Source organism: Carettochelys insculpta, chromosome 3 (genome assembly GCF_033958435.1).
Source record: "Carettochelys insculpta isolate YL-2023 chromosome 3, ASM3395843v1, whole genome shotgun sequence".
Lineage (NCBI taxonomy): Eukaryota > Metazoa > Chordata > Testudines > Carettochelyidae > Carettochelys > Carettochelys insculpta.
The window spans coordinates 134,699,134-134,713,702 of record NC_134139.1 but is presented as its reverse complement, the minus strand read 5'-3'; positions in this window follow the sequence as shown (position 1 = coordinate 134,713,702).

Genomic DNA, 14,569 nt, shown 5'->3' with positions numbered 1-14,569 from the left:
GTGACAATCATAATCGCCATTGTGGATCCAGAGAGTAGGTCATCCTGTAATAGTGGCTAACAGTCTGCATTGTACTTCTTGCAACAATTAGAAACTTCAAATTTAACTCATGGAAAGCTAAAAGAGGAAATTATTTTTCTTTGTCAGTTTCTCTGCTGTGTTTCTGTTAGTACTGATGGACCACATGGCTTCATTTTGTTTACTCTCCTGCTGATGTAGGCATTGATAGTATCAGCTGGGGTCCTCACAGCTTGGGGAATACTGAGTTTTACCTAATGGCTGGAAAGCCAGCACTGAAAGTTTGCTTTCATTAACTTTTGTGTGGTGGGTTCTTCAAAAAGAAGTGGTTGATATAGCTTGATGACACTTCACAGCAGAGTATATCAGTTATAACATAAGTTAAAAATGCTGGCCCTGTATTACTATCTTTCTGTTTAAGGATATGATACACAAAACTCAAAATGCCCAAGGAAATTCAAGTTAAGGCTGATCATCTTCTATTCAGAACCCAACTTATACCTCAAAGACAACATGGAAAAAATCATCTAGCCTTTTGAGGTGTCCCCCTACATATCAAGTGCATTAAGGACAGAATAACAACTTTCTGTCAGATGTAAGCTCCTGTTAACCCTTCAGGGCTGCCAACTGACGCTTTGTCAGTTAATTTTAGGAGTATGTCAGCACATTCCTGATGTTTTTAGTTGCCAGGGATAAGTGCATTTCTTTGCTTTTTGAGGAACATTGCGCATTATTAAACCAGTTAAGATTAATGTACTTTGTCACACACAGATTAACTATGATTTTACTCCTTATTTCTAACATTTTATTTTGTTAAAATGAGTATTTCTAAAGTCAGGAAACAATTTAACAACTGTCAAACTTTTCCTGCTAACCTTCAAAGGTCAAAAGCAGAGGTGACACCAAAAATTCAAATGTAATTAGTTAGAGATTTACTGGGATTTTATGCCAATCTCCCAATATTTTAGAAGTAACATGGTACCTAACCTTTCATGATCCCAGGAGAGAGTCAGAAGGATGTGAAGGTAAACTGTAAACTACAACAAGTACTCACATGTAACTTCACAGTAAAACATCATTCTCTCTCACTGTTGAATTACGTGTTTGCATTCAGGAAATTAAAAACAAACAAAAAAAACCCCCTGAATCTCAAACATGTCTTGTAAATACATAGTTGATATGTTTATTTAAACTTAGTTCACATGGTATCTTCTTGGATCATTAAACTGAAGGACTTGTACTGTACAGTCATGATTTTTAATTAAGTTTGTTTGAATAATTATGTTAATTTACAAAGCACTAGAATCAAATCAATTGATCATAGTTTTCATGGTTGCTATCAGGTGTTCCTATTACCACCCTTATCCTCACACTTCTTGGATACACTGTAGCCAAGAACTGTCTCAGGCATGTAGTTAGAAACTGGCACTAATCAGAACAAGAACATTAAAAAAACCCACTTTAGACTAGAAATGAAATACATTTACTGTTATATGTCTATAGTGGACTCTGTATGAGTTTGAAGGTAATATAGCTCCAACAGACACTAGCCTAAATACAGTCTACAATCAATACTGCATTCTGCCTTGACAGAGAGCTGAATTTTTATCTGTTAAATGTGTGAGCTTGGGGCAGCTCTGTGTCTAAAGTGGTTTAAATCTGAAATGTGATGTGCTGCAAAGAAAGTTGATTGACATCTTTGTTTATTGAAAAGTATTACATGAACAACAAAACATGGGCAGATGCAGAAAACTACATTGCAAAGTGCAGCTATGTTATTTTTCAGTCCTGTGTGTTCTGCCTCTTTGATGCTTATCTGTAATAAAGCCAGAGGATATAAAACAAACAAAAATAGTCTTTAATTCAATAGTCAAAAATTTGGACTGTGCTGACTTTTTTAATTTACGTTTTATAGTCTGTGGTGTTGGAAAATTTTTCTTTTGAAAACCAGACTGTTTTGTTTGTTATGTGCTTGAACTTTAGAATAAGTCTAATAAGTAAACTTATTTTAAGTGATTGAAATATTTTTATGTATGCTCCTAAGTGAGAAAAGGACATTAATGACTCATCTTAAACCCTTAAATGTGCAGAATGAAGAATTAACATCCATTTAAATTTTATGTAGGAATAATTACCCCCTTCAATGAAATTTGTCCATGTTTTATTAAGCTTTATTATGTCAAGGTAAATAGAGGTAATGCTGTTGTTACTTTTTCCAATGAAGTATTATCTTCTTTAATCTTGCTTTAATAAAACGGTGGCAAATTGCACAGTAGGGGTAATCACCCCAGGCTAATTTAGAGAGTTATAAAATCTTCTAAGAACACACTGTAGTTTAACGAGATAAGCCTTAAGAAAACATTAAATAAAATGTAATGTGAAGATTTTTTTTTACTCATTTAGAAAGTCCATAGAAACATTTTCTTCCTTAAGTTAACTTCCTCTTGTTGGCAATGTGTAACTTGCAGAAAAACATACAGCTTTGTTCTCCAGTGTTCAATGCCTGATTTCTCTTGACGTGTCCTCAGTTATTTCACAGATTTTCATGGTTTACCAATTACAGAGCATATATGTGATTAAGCAAAATAATGTCCTATCTTTACTTCAATAAAGCAGTAAAAACAGACCCATGGGTCCTTGCCATGATCAGCACAGAATACAATCACATCTCTTTTTGTTTCCATGTTACAGAACATATCCTACTTTCGTGATGCGCTAATGACTGAATTAATCATGCTCTAAGAAGATAGTGACTTGGATGCAGAGGATAGCAAGGCTCTGAGATCCAAATGTAAGATCCCAGAACTGATCAGCTTTACAGGGAGATTGCATGCCTTTGGTTTCTACGTGCCTCTGTTTTGCAGCAGTTATTTATGGTGTTCATGTACTTTCAGACACAAAGTCCTGTTACAGTCTCCCAGTGCACTCTCATGTTCTTGTGTCCCTGTGCCTTTGAGAACCTATGCACCATAGATGTTCTTCATTCTGGTCAACTTGCAGAAGGAATCATTTTTGCCCTTGCTACTCTTAAAAGAGCCCTTATACCCTGTTTCACTATCTGGATACGTTTCGATAGCAAATGGAGCCTGGATCATTTGCTAGGATTATCAGGGCATATTTCACCTAATCAGTTCTTGACATTGCTTGTGTCTCAGGCATTGGTGGCACCTTGATCTTAACTGCTCTCTGCCTGTGGTACAACACAGTCTAATTCCCTGAGGACAGAGATATGTTAGTTGAACTAAAATAATTGGGTTCAATATAAAGTGTCTGGTGTGATCATGTCTGCAATATAGGGTATCTGGTGAGTCCTGGTCTGCTCACTCAGCTACACTGACTCTTCTCTTCATTTATTGTGATTCATCCCTCAGGCATGCTGCAGCAGCCTATCACTGAGCAGGGCCAAGACCAGATGACCCCAGGCAGAGGTATTTTACTCTCATTGCCAGGACTACAAGTTAGTCTGTGCAGTAGGACCACTTGGCAAAGACTCTCCTGCCGCATTATAGTGTTAGACTATTTAGGCTTCCAGCTTCTCTTGTATCTTGTTGCTATCTCAGTCTTGCCCAAGCCTTGTTATGAACAGCTTCAGCCTTGTGCATACCCCATTACAACCTTGCTCCAGTCCTGTAGCTGCCTGCTGACCCCTGGACCTTTGGATTGACTCCAACCAGGCTGTGACCTTTGTCACACATCTATATTATGACTACAGTTCTTATTTGGCTTGATTATGGATTCTGATCCTAGTTCTGATCCATGACCTATCTTTGTATCCCAATTTAGTGCTTCCTGCAGACCAGACCTTCCTCATCATTCAGTTTTGAGCCTTGCTACTTGTTCTTGACCACCCCTCCAATCACTTACCCTGATTGCCTAAAATCCAGAGCCTGACAATATGCCCAGATTTCCATACCCAATCCAGAGCCTAGATGAGATACATGCATGGTGGAGAACCCAGAGACAGTGTTTCCACTGGAGAACCAATTCTTCAGCTGCAGTTAAAGAATTCTTCCCTGCAAGCACAGGTCTGGATCCTTCCAGGACTTTTGGGTCTACCAATAGCCTCAGCCGCAGAATGTGGTCCGAAAGTCCCCTTGCTGGATCAGTTTGATGATGACAGCCTTAAGTTTATTAACTAATCTCACTTGCTATTCCCCCTGATGTAGCCATCTTTGTACCAGATGATCAGGTGAAGGTGAACTACAAGTCTATAGCAGCCTAGATTGGGTATCACTTCTGTAATGGGCTGACCTGAAAGCTGGTTGCTTTGAGGATTTCATCCAATCCTTTTTGCTAGTATTTGAAGACTCCAACTGAGTCTGCTGAAGTGGTCCTACTGCAATTCATACAGAGTTACCAACCCACTGCTGCCTAGGCAGCCCAAACATGGTGCAAGGTCGTCAAAATGGCCTGGAATGAGGTAGCTCAGATCTACCATTTTCATTGGGGCCTGAACAATGCCATAAATGACAAGCTAGCTCAGGTCAATCTACACTGCTATCCTGCATCAAGCTCCACATAAGAATTGATAATTGTCCATTTTATTGTTGTCTTCAAAAGAAACAGGCTTCTACTTATTCCCAGCCTTGCATCGAGGGCCTCTTGTGCATGACTTTTGCCCAGTCTTGTACCAGAGACTATGCCACACCATGGCTATGTCTACACGTGCACGCTACATCGAAATAGCTTATTTTGATATAGCGACATCGAAATAGGCTATTTCGATGAATAACGTCTACACGTCCTCCAGGGCTGCTGCCGTCGACGTTCAACGTCGACGTTGCGCAGCACCACATCGAAATAGGCGCTGCGAGGGAACGTCTACACGCAAAAGTAGCACACATCAAAATAAGGGTGCCAGGAACAGCTGCAGACAGGGTCACAGGGCGGACTAGCGCTTCCGGGGCAACAGCTAGCCGCTCCCTTAAAGGGCCCCTCCCAGACACACGCAGCCTACACAGCATGCGGTCTGCAGAGCCATAGGCATGCACACCTCGAGCGACGCAGTCATGGATCCCCAGCAGCAGCAGCAGCAGCCAGAGGTCCACCCAGCCGCCCCTGTAGGAGCAGTGCTCGCCCTGCTCCATGCCATGCAGGAGGCAGCTGAGCACATCCTTGCCACAGAGGAGGAGCTGCCCGCAGGGGAGGAGGACGCAACCCCCAACCCTGCAGCACCCCGCCCCCCCCCCCCCGCCTCATACGCCTCCGGCTGTGGAGCTGCCGCACCAGCACTGACTGGTGGGAGCGGCTGGTGCTCGGAGAGTGGGACGATGACCACTGGCTCCAGAACTTTCGCATGAGCCGGCAGACATTTCTGGAGCTATGCCAGTGGCTCACCCCCGCACTGAGGCACCAGGACACCTTCATGTGGCGTGCCCTCCCAGTGGAGAAACGGGTCGGCATCGCTGTCTGGAAGCTGGCCACTCCAGACAGCTACCGATCCATGAGCCAGCAGTTTGGCATCGGCAAGGCCACCGTCGGGGCTGTCCTCATGGAGGTAAGAGGACCCACAGCGGGAGGGGGAGGCAGCCCTGGCAGGGGAGGGGGGCCCTGGCAGAGGAGGGGAGGGAAGGGGAGAGGGGCCCTGGCAGGGGAGGGCCACACACACCCTGCACACCCCTCATTGGTGCTCTCCCATGTGCTTCCCCTGCAGGTTGTCCGCGCCATCAACACCCTGCTCCTCCACAGGCTCGTGGGGCTTGGGGACCCGGACGCCGCCATCGCGGGGTTTGCCACCCTGGGCTTCCCCAGTTGCTTCGGGGATCTGGATGGGATCTACATCCCCATCCACGCCCCAGAGCACAGTGGAGGACGCTACTTAAACAGGAAGGGCTACCACTCAGTGGTCCTCCAGGCCTTGTGGACAGCCGGGGCCGTTTCCTGGACATTTATGTGGGATGGCCTGGCAGCACCCACGACGCCCAGGTATTCTAGAACTTGGGCCTGTGCCGCTGGCTGGAGGTGGGGACCTACATCCTCCCGCGGGAGATCCCTGTGGGGGACACCACCATGCCCCTCTGCGTCATCGCAGATGCGGCATACCCACTCCAGCCCTGGCTCATTCACCCTTACACAGGCCACCTGTCGGCCAGCCAGGAGCGCTTCAACTTGTGCCTGAACCACGCGCGCCAGGTGGGGGAGCACACATTTGGGCACCTCAAGGGGCGCTGGAGGTGCCTCCTCACCTGCCTTGATGCGGGCCCCACCAACATCCCCCAGATTGTGGGCACGTGCAGCACCCTCCACAACCTCGTTGAGAGCAAGGGGGAGGCGTTCTTTCAGGGCTGGGCTGTGGAGGCTGGCAGGGCCGATGAGCAGCCACCCGCTGCCCCCAGTCGCCAGGTGGACCCCAAAGGGACCCGGGTCCGGGAGGCCCTGCGGGCCCATTTCGATGAGGCCGCGGGGTGAACGCTGGCAGGCCCCCCACTGCACCCCCCATCCTCCATAACACTCCCTGCCCCTATGCCCACACCACAGAGCACCCAAGAGCACACCCCCCCACCTTTCTTGAAAATAAATAAAAACAGACGTTTGTAAAACCAGCTCTCTGTTGAACTCTCCTTATTATTAATCTCTTAACTAACTATTTACAGGCCGAATAAATATTACATATATGTGTGTATGTATGTGTGTGTGTATATATATATATATATATATATAATAACTCCAATAAGATGAAAGAAAAAAAGGGGAAGACAAGGAAGGGGAGAACTATATACATGGGGGGGCAGGTATCAGCATCCATAACAGCAACAATATAACAACAGGGGTCTAATAGAAACTATTTACAAATAAACATAAAACTGAGGGGAATATATAAAAAAGGGGTGGGGGCCACGTCCTGGGCCCCACACCCCCTAATGTCCAGCACTGGGGGTGGGTGGCCATGACCCGCGCCTCGGCCTCAGCCCTGGCTGGGGCTGGCTGGGGGCCAGGCGGACTGGGAGATAAGGCCAACGGGTGTCAGCTCGCCCCAGGTCCCCCTCGGCGGAAGGGCCCTCGGTGGCGGGTGGCGGTGTGACGGCAGGTGGAGCACTGGGTGGAGCGGCGGGTGGAGCGGGCAGAGTGGCAGCTGGCACGGCATGGGGGGCCAGGTAGTCCACAGTGTGCTCGAATGTCTGCATAAAGGCCCCCCATGCCTCCTGGCGCCAGGCCAGTGCCCGCTCCTGCAGCTGAAGGCGCCGCTCCTCCACCTGCAGACGCTGCTTGGCGACCTCCAGCTGCCGACGATGGATGGCCAGCAGCTGGGGGTCCGTCGCCGTCCGGTGGTGGTGCTGGCTGTGCCGTCGTCCCCGCCGTGGGGCTGGTTGGTCCTCTGCCGAGGGGCTGGCCTGGAGTGCTAGCCCCAGTGGGCTCTCCAGGACCACTGACACCTCGCCGGCGCTCTCCGGTCCTTCCGATGGTGCAGCTGCGGAACACAGGATGGGGGGAAGAAGAGTGGAGGCAGCCATTAGTGTGGGCCCCGAGCCGTGGCCCTTGTCCCCCCACCCCTCTGCTGCTGGTTCCCCATCCACGTCCCCGGGAGATGCTGCTGCTGCTGCTGCTGCTGATGGGTGTCCCACCCCCTCCCTCTGGGGAACCCTAGAGGTTCCGCTCCCCCCAGCCCCAGGGATGGGGCATGGCACTGTCATGCTGGGGGGCAGGGGTTGATGCACTCTTCTGAGGGACATGCCACTGCTGTCCTTGGGGCCATGGTCATCTGTGCATGTGGAGGGCCCTGCTCATATCTGTTCCCCCTGCCCCTCAACCCTGGGGGTGTGCACCGGTGGGGTACATACCTGATGGTCCACTCCCACGGTTGGGGGATACCGAGTGGGCGGACGCCCGGCTGGAGCTCCTCGACGGCACGACGATGTGGAGCCCCACGTCACTCGAGGAGGACTCCCCCTCCTCCTCCTCCGATGCCCCGGGGGTGGGCTCCTGGGGGGGGTGGTCCCTGGGGTGTGGGGCTTACCTCTGGGGCGGACTCTGCCTCCGGAGCCTGCTGGGGCTCGTAGGCCGATGTATCAAGCATGGCCGGAGGGGAGGAGGTGTGCCGGGGGCCCAGGATGTCCCTGAGCTCCCTGTAAAAGGGGCAAGTGATGGGGGTGGCCCCAGATCGGCCAGCCACATCCCGGGCCTGGGTGTAACCCTGCCGCAGCTCCTTCACTTTACTGCGTACATGATCCGGAGTGCGGGCAGGGTGACCCTGGGTGGCCAGGCCCTTGGCCAGCCGAGCGAACGCATCCGCGTTCCACCTCTTGCTCCCCATTACCTGGAGCACCTCCTCCTCACTCCAGAGCCCCAGCAGGTCATGAAGCTCAGCCTCCATCCAGGAGGGGCCCCGCTGCCACTTCCCGGCCTGGCTGTCAGGCTGGGAGCCCTGGCTCCCCTTGGGGGGGGTGCCCTGGGGGCACTTAGGGGGCTGGGGGGGCGGCCATCGCAGTGCTGGGGGGTTGTTCTGGCTGCAGAAGAGCATGCAGGCTGGCCGCGTGGCTGGGCTACCGCCTGCACGCTCTCTCAGCTTCCTGCACAGGAAGGCAGGGGGCGGTGAGCTTTAAGAGCCGCTGCACGTGGCGACCATCGAGCTCAGGGGCTGGGCAGAGCGTCTCTCAACCGCTCAGCTGATGGCCACCATGGCGGACCCCGCTATTTCGATGTTGCAGGACGCGCAACGACTACACGTTCCCTACTTCGACATTCAATGTCAAAGTAGGGCGCTATTCCCATCTCCAGATGGGGGTAGCGACTTTGACGTCTCGCCGCCTTACGTTGATGTCAACTTCGAAATAGTGCCCAACACATGTAGCCGTGACGGGTGCTATTTCGAAGTTGGCGCCGTTACTTCGAAGTAGCAGGCATGTGTAGACATGGCCCATAAGGAGATACTATACAGACCAAAAGAAAGAGGAGTACTAGTAGAGAAATGGTCTCTGTCTGTACCGTGGAGAAGGTGACCAATTCAACTCAGCATGTCATCACAAACCCAGACCCACTGCGGTGATGGGAAATCAGCCTATTCAGCCCTAATAGAGGGATTGACATAACCCAAAGAGCAAGTTCCCAAAATAGATCTTCAGTGCTACCAAAGGTGTACCTCACCAGTGGAACCCCATCAACCACACCAGCAAATCTTTTCCAAGTTCGGGGACTCAGCTATACCAAGAATAAACTGATCCCCACAGAAAATGATCAACTTTGGGGCAGTCAGCATCATTATGGACTTGGTCTTCGGCCAAACAAACAACTCGCTCCTACAGCAGATGGAAAGCAGTTGCCCCGGGGCCTATAGGTTTTGGTGGTGTTTGGAGCTCTGGGTCCCTTTGAAGTGCTGTGGTAGCACTGCTCCAGTGCTCCACACAACTGAGACAGAGAAAGTGTCTAGTATTGTGGTCTGGGAGGTGATAAGGTCTCACTGCCTTACATTCCACTTCTCCCACTCTTGGCCATGCCCCTTTCAGGGCATAGAGTTCAGCCCCACCAACCACCTTTTCCCAGGACCTGTGGTGTCTGTTGGCCAAACTGACTATGGGATTGTGTTCTTCACCATCTTATCTAGTAGCCATTGATGAACCTATCCTCCTTGAGCTGATCAATTTTTCTTTTCTTTTCTTTTCTTTTCTTTTCTTTTCTTTTCTTTTCAAGCCACATATACTTTTGGCCTTCATAATGCCTCATGGCAACAAGTTCCACAGATTGTATATTGTATGAAAAAGTACTTTGCTTTAATCTTGCTGCATATTTCTTTGAGTGACTCCTGCTTCTTTGAAAGGGTGAATAACAGTTCTATTTACTTTCTCTTAACCATTCATGATTTTCCACCGTGAAAACTGATCAATTCTTCCTAGGTTATGTCTACACTAGACTAAGAAACAGAGAGAAAGCTGTGTTAGTCTATATACTATCCAAACAAAAAAGCAGTAGAGTAGGAGTTTAAAGACTAACAAAATAATCTATTAGATGACCTTTTGTGGGACAGACCCACTTCTTCAGACCATAGCCATACGAGAACTGAATCAATATTTAAGGCATAGAGAACCAAAAATAGTAATCAAGGTTGACAAATCAGAAAATGAGACACAATCTCAACTATGCTGAAAGCTATACTCTCCAAGAGTCTCAAAAATAACCCAGACATTATAATCAAACCATCTGACAAAGGGGGTGCTGTTGTCATCATGAATAAATCAGACTATGAACAGGAGGCAGCCAGACAACTCTCCAATACCACATTTTACAGACCACTCTCCTCTGATCCCACTTTGGAATTCCAAAGGAAATTACAACCACTTAAGCAACTCCCTGCTGCTACTCGGGACCTTATTCACTCACACACACCATCTGAGCCCCATCCTGGATTATTCTATTTACTTCCCAAAATCCACAAACCTGGGAACCCCGGATGATCTATCATTTCAGGTATTAGCACCCTTACCACCAGACTATCCAGTTATGTGGACTCTCTCCTCAAACCCTATGCCACCAACACGCCCGGCTATCTCCGAGATACCACTGACTTCCTGAGGAAATTACAAAACATTGGAAAAAGTTCCTGACAACACCATCCATGCCACCATGGACGTAGAGGCTCTGTACACTAATATTCCACACGAAGACGGATTACAAGCGATCAGGAATACCATCCCTGATGCCACCACAACCAATCTGGTGTCTGACCTCTGTAACTTTGTTCTCACCCACAATTATTTCCGATTTGGGGACAATTTATACCTCCAAATTAGTGGAACTGCTATGGGCACCTGCATGGCCCCATAATATGTTAATATATTTATGACTGACCTGGAACAATGATTCTTCAGGTCTTGTCCCTTATCACCCCTCCTCTACTTAAGATACATTGATGACATCTTTAAGTTTGAACCCATGTTATAGAGACTCTAGAAGAATTCCACAGAGACTTTAACAACCTGGACCCGACCATCACCCCTCCATTTCCTGGACACTACAGTACAAATCAAGGATGTCCTGCTTGGTACCACACTCTATCGGAACCTACTGATCGCTATACTTACCTACACGCTTCTAGTTTCCATCCTGCACACATAACTAGATCCATTGTTTACAGTCAAACCCTTAGGTACAATCACATTTACTCTGATCCTACTGGCAGAGACCAAAAACTACAAGATCTTTACCAAATATTCATAAACCTGAATTACCTGCCAGGAGAAATAAAAAAAAACAAACTGACAAGGCCAGATGAATACCCAGAGACCAACTACTTCAAGATAGGCCCAAAAAAGCCAAGAACAGAACACCACTGGTCATTACCTACAGCCCCCAATTCAAACCACTGCAATGCATTATTAAAGACCTACAACCTACCCTTAATCAGGATGCCACACTCCAGAAGGCCCTAGGTGACAGGCCTGTTCTCTTCTACAGACAACCTCCCAACCTTATTAGGATTCTCACCAACAGCCACAGTCTATACTGCAGGAACGCCAATCCTGGAACTTTTCCTTGCAACAAAGCCCACTGCTAGCTCTGTCCAAATGTCTATTCAGGGGATACTATCACTGGACCTAACCAGGTTAGTTACAGAATCACGGGCACATTCTCATGTTCCTCAACTAACATCGTATATGCCATCATGTGCCAACAATGCCCAGATGCTTTATATATTGGACAGACTTCCAGCTCTCTTAGACAAAGAGTTAATGGGCACAAAACGGACATAAAAACACTCCTGATCCACAAACCAGTCAGCCGACATTTTAATGGAGCCAGCCATTCTGTTGATGACTTAAGAGTCTGCATCTTACTGAAGAAGAATTTTCACACTACTTTGGAAAGAGAGGATGCTGACCTCTCTTTTATATTCAAATTTGATACATTAACACATGGTATGAACCGGGATGTGAATTTTCTGGGTCATTATAGGGGCTCTTTTGCATCCTTGGCTTAATCTAATTCTTTACTCCCCCACCGGCGCCGCTCCTCTACTCTCTGATTTGCTCACCTTGATAATTTTTTTTTCTGATCTGTCAACCTTGATTACTATTTTTGGTTCTCTGTGCCTGTTGTCTGTTCTGGTATGGCTATGGTCTGAAGAAGTGGGTCTGTCCCATGAAAGCTCACCTAATAAATTATTTTGTTAGTCTTTAAAGTGCTACTTAACTGCTTTTTTGTTTTGATAGGCTAAGAAAGTTGGCCACAGATATGCAATTCTAGCTATGGCAATTGTGTAGCTAAAATCAAATGTATCTGTACTTGGCTAACTTGGCTGAGGAGTACAGGGGTCGACTGCAACCTGAGAGGTCGATTTCATGCATCTGTCCTAGACGTGTGAAATGGAACCTGAAGAGGTTCGATTTTCCAGGGTAGGGTAAACCTGCCTGTACTCTTTAACCAGTTACTGAATCTTATCAGCTGAAGGACCATCTCTGATATCCCAGGACTGCTTACTTTGCTTAAGAGTCTTCGCTGCGGTAACTCATGAAAAGTTTAAGTTCACTGAATCCACTGGCTCACCCTAGTCCACTGGTTTGCTGACCCTCTCAGAGGATTTTAACAGATGATGAAACATGATTTTACTTTACAAAAGACCTGTTGTTTTTTCCCCAATAGATTGTTTATCTATGTGTCTGATAACTTTGTTCTTGACTATAGTTAAAACCAATTTGCCTGGAAAGGTATATCAGGCTTTAATTAGCAGGCTGACCTCTGGAGCTCTGTTTTGAAAAAAAAGTCAGCAATACAATTAATCACACAGGCAGATTTAAGTGATAGGTTACATACCAGTTAGTACTTCTGCAGTTTTGTATTTGAGTTCCTGTAGAACTCTTACTTGAACACCATAAGGTTTGGTTGACTTGTTTTTGTTCAATTTATCAAGTTGTTCCAAAACCTCCTCTATTAATTTCTCAGTCTGGGACCATTCTTCAGCTTTGTCACCTTGAAAGAATAACTCATAACCCTTTGCAGTGAAGACATAAAAATTCATTTAGTTTCTCTGCAACAGTCTTGTATTGAGTGTTCTTTTAACACTTCAATCATCTAGTGGCCTCACTGATTGTTTGGCATGTTTCCTGCTTCTGATGTATTTTTAAATACAGTTCATTTTTGTGTCTTGCTAGTTGCTTTTCAAGTTCTTTTTGGTCTGCCTAATTATACTTCTACACTTAGCTTGCCCAAATTGACTCTCCTTTCTATTTTCCTCAAGAGAATTTGACTGACTTCCAGTATTTAAATTATGTTTTTGTCTCTAACCACCTCTTTTACTCTGTGGTTTAACCATCTTGGCATTTTTGGTCCTCTCAATATTTTTTTTCCATTTGGGGTATACATATGATTTGAGCCTCCCTTATGCTGTTTTTAAAGAGCCCATGCAGCTTGGATGCATTTCATTCTTACAATTGTTCCTTTTTTATTTTTTGTTTAACTAGCCTCCTCATTTTCATATTGTTCCTATATTTGAAGTTACATGCTACTTTGGTGTATTTCTTTGTTTTTAGCAATCATAACATAACTGAAGTTATTTTCAAGCAGTTCAGCTATATTCACTTCTTGGAACAGATCCTGTGCACCACTTCAGACTAAGTCAAGAATTGCTTCTTTCCATGTGGTTTCTAGGACTAGCTGCTCCGAGAAGTAGCCATTAGTGGCATTCAGAAATTTTATCTCTTCATTCCATCCTTAGATGACTTCTTTCCAGTCAATATAAGGATAATTGGAACTGACATCATTATTATTGGGTTTTCTGTTTTTGTAGCGTCTCTAATCTCCCAAGCACTTCACAGTAACCATCACCATCCATGTCCAGTGGTTAGTAATATATTTTAATATTCTTATTATTCAAGCTTAGAATTTTTACCCAGTGATATTTTTGGAACGATTTGATTTAATTAAGATTTTATCATCCCTATACATTTTGCACACTGGTATTATTGTGTCCTACTCAATATCTTTTTCCCCTAAGTTTCTGTTGTGCCTATTATAACAATATACTCATTTAATGTAGGTACTTAAGTTTACCTATCTTATAGTGTAGACTTCTTGCATTTGTATGCAATCACTTATACAAAGTGTCAGTATTTAGTTGTCTGTCTTCATGGGGTATTATTGAATGGGAATCCTGTTTGACTGCTTCTCTGCAGCTCCTTCCTGTCCTTTATGAAGATATGGGAACCTAAATTCTGGATAAATATAGTGACCTTGCAGATGTGTTTGAAGAATGCTGCTGTCCTGTCCCCACACTGAGCCCATGACTGCCCTGTAGACCTCCAGCAAGGGGCAAAGATCACCATTGAGTGTTTTTTTTTATCCTATATCAAAACCCAAGCTCAAATGTCAGAATGAATGGTGGGGTTCAGACTGTCATAATTGTGTTGGAAGCCTAATATGACAGAATTTTGCACTTTCTGCAATATGGCATGTTAAATAGCACCTTAATAAGAAGTATAAAAGACATATAATGGTAAGAGCTGAAAGAAGGAAGGACTGTCCTTGGCAAATGCATCTAAATACCAAGTAAAAGCTAAACGAATTTAGTACTTAATGTGCTGGTAGAATAGAGGGACCAATGTGGCAGAGTAGTGAGTATAAATGC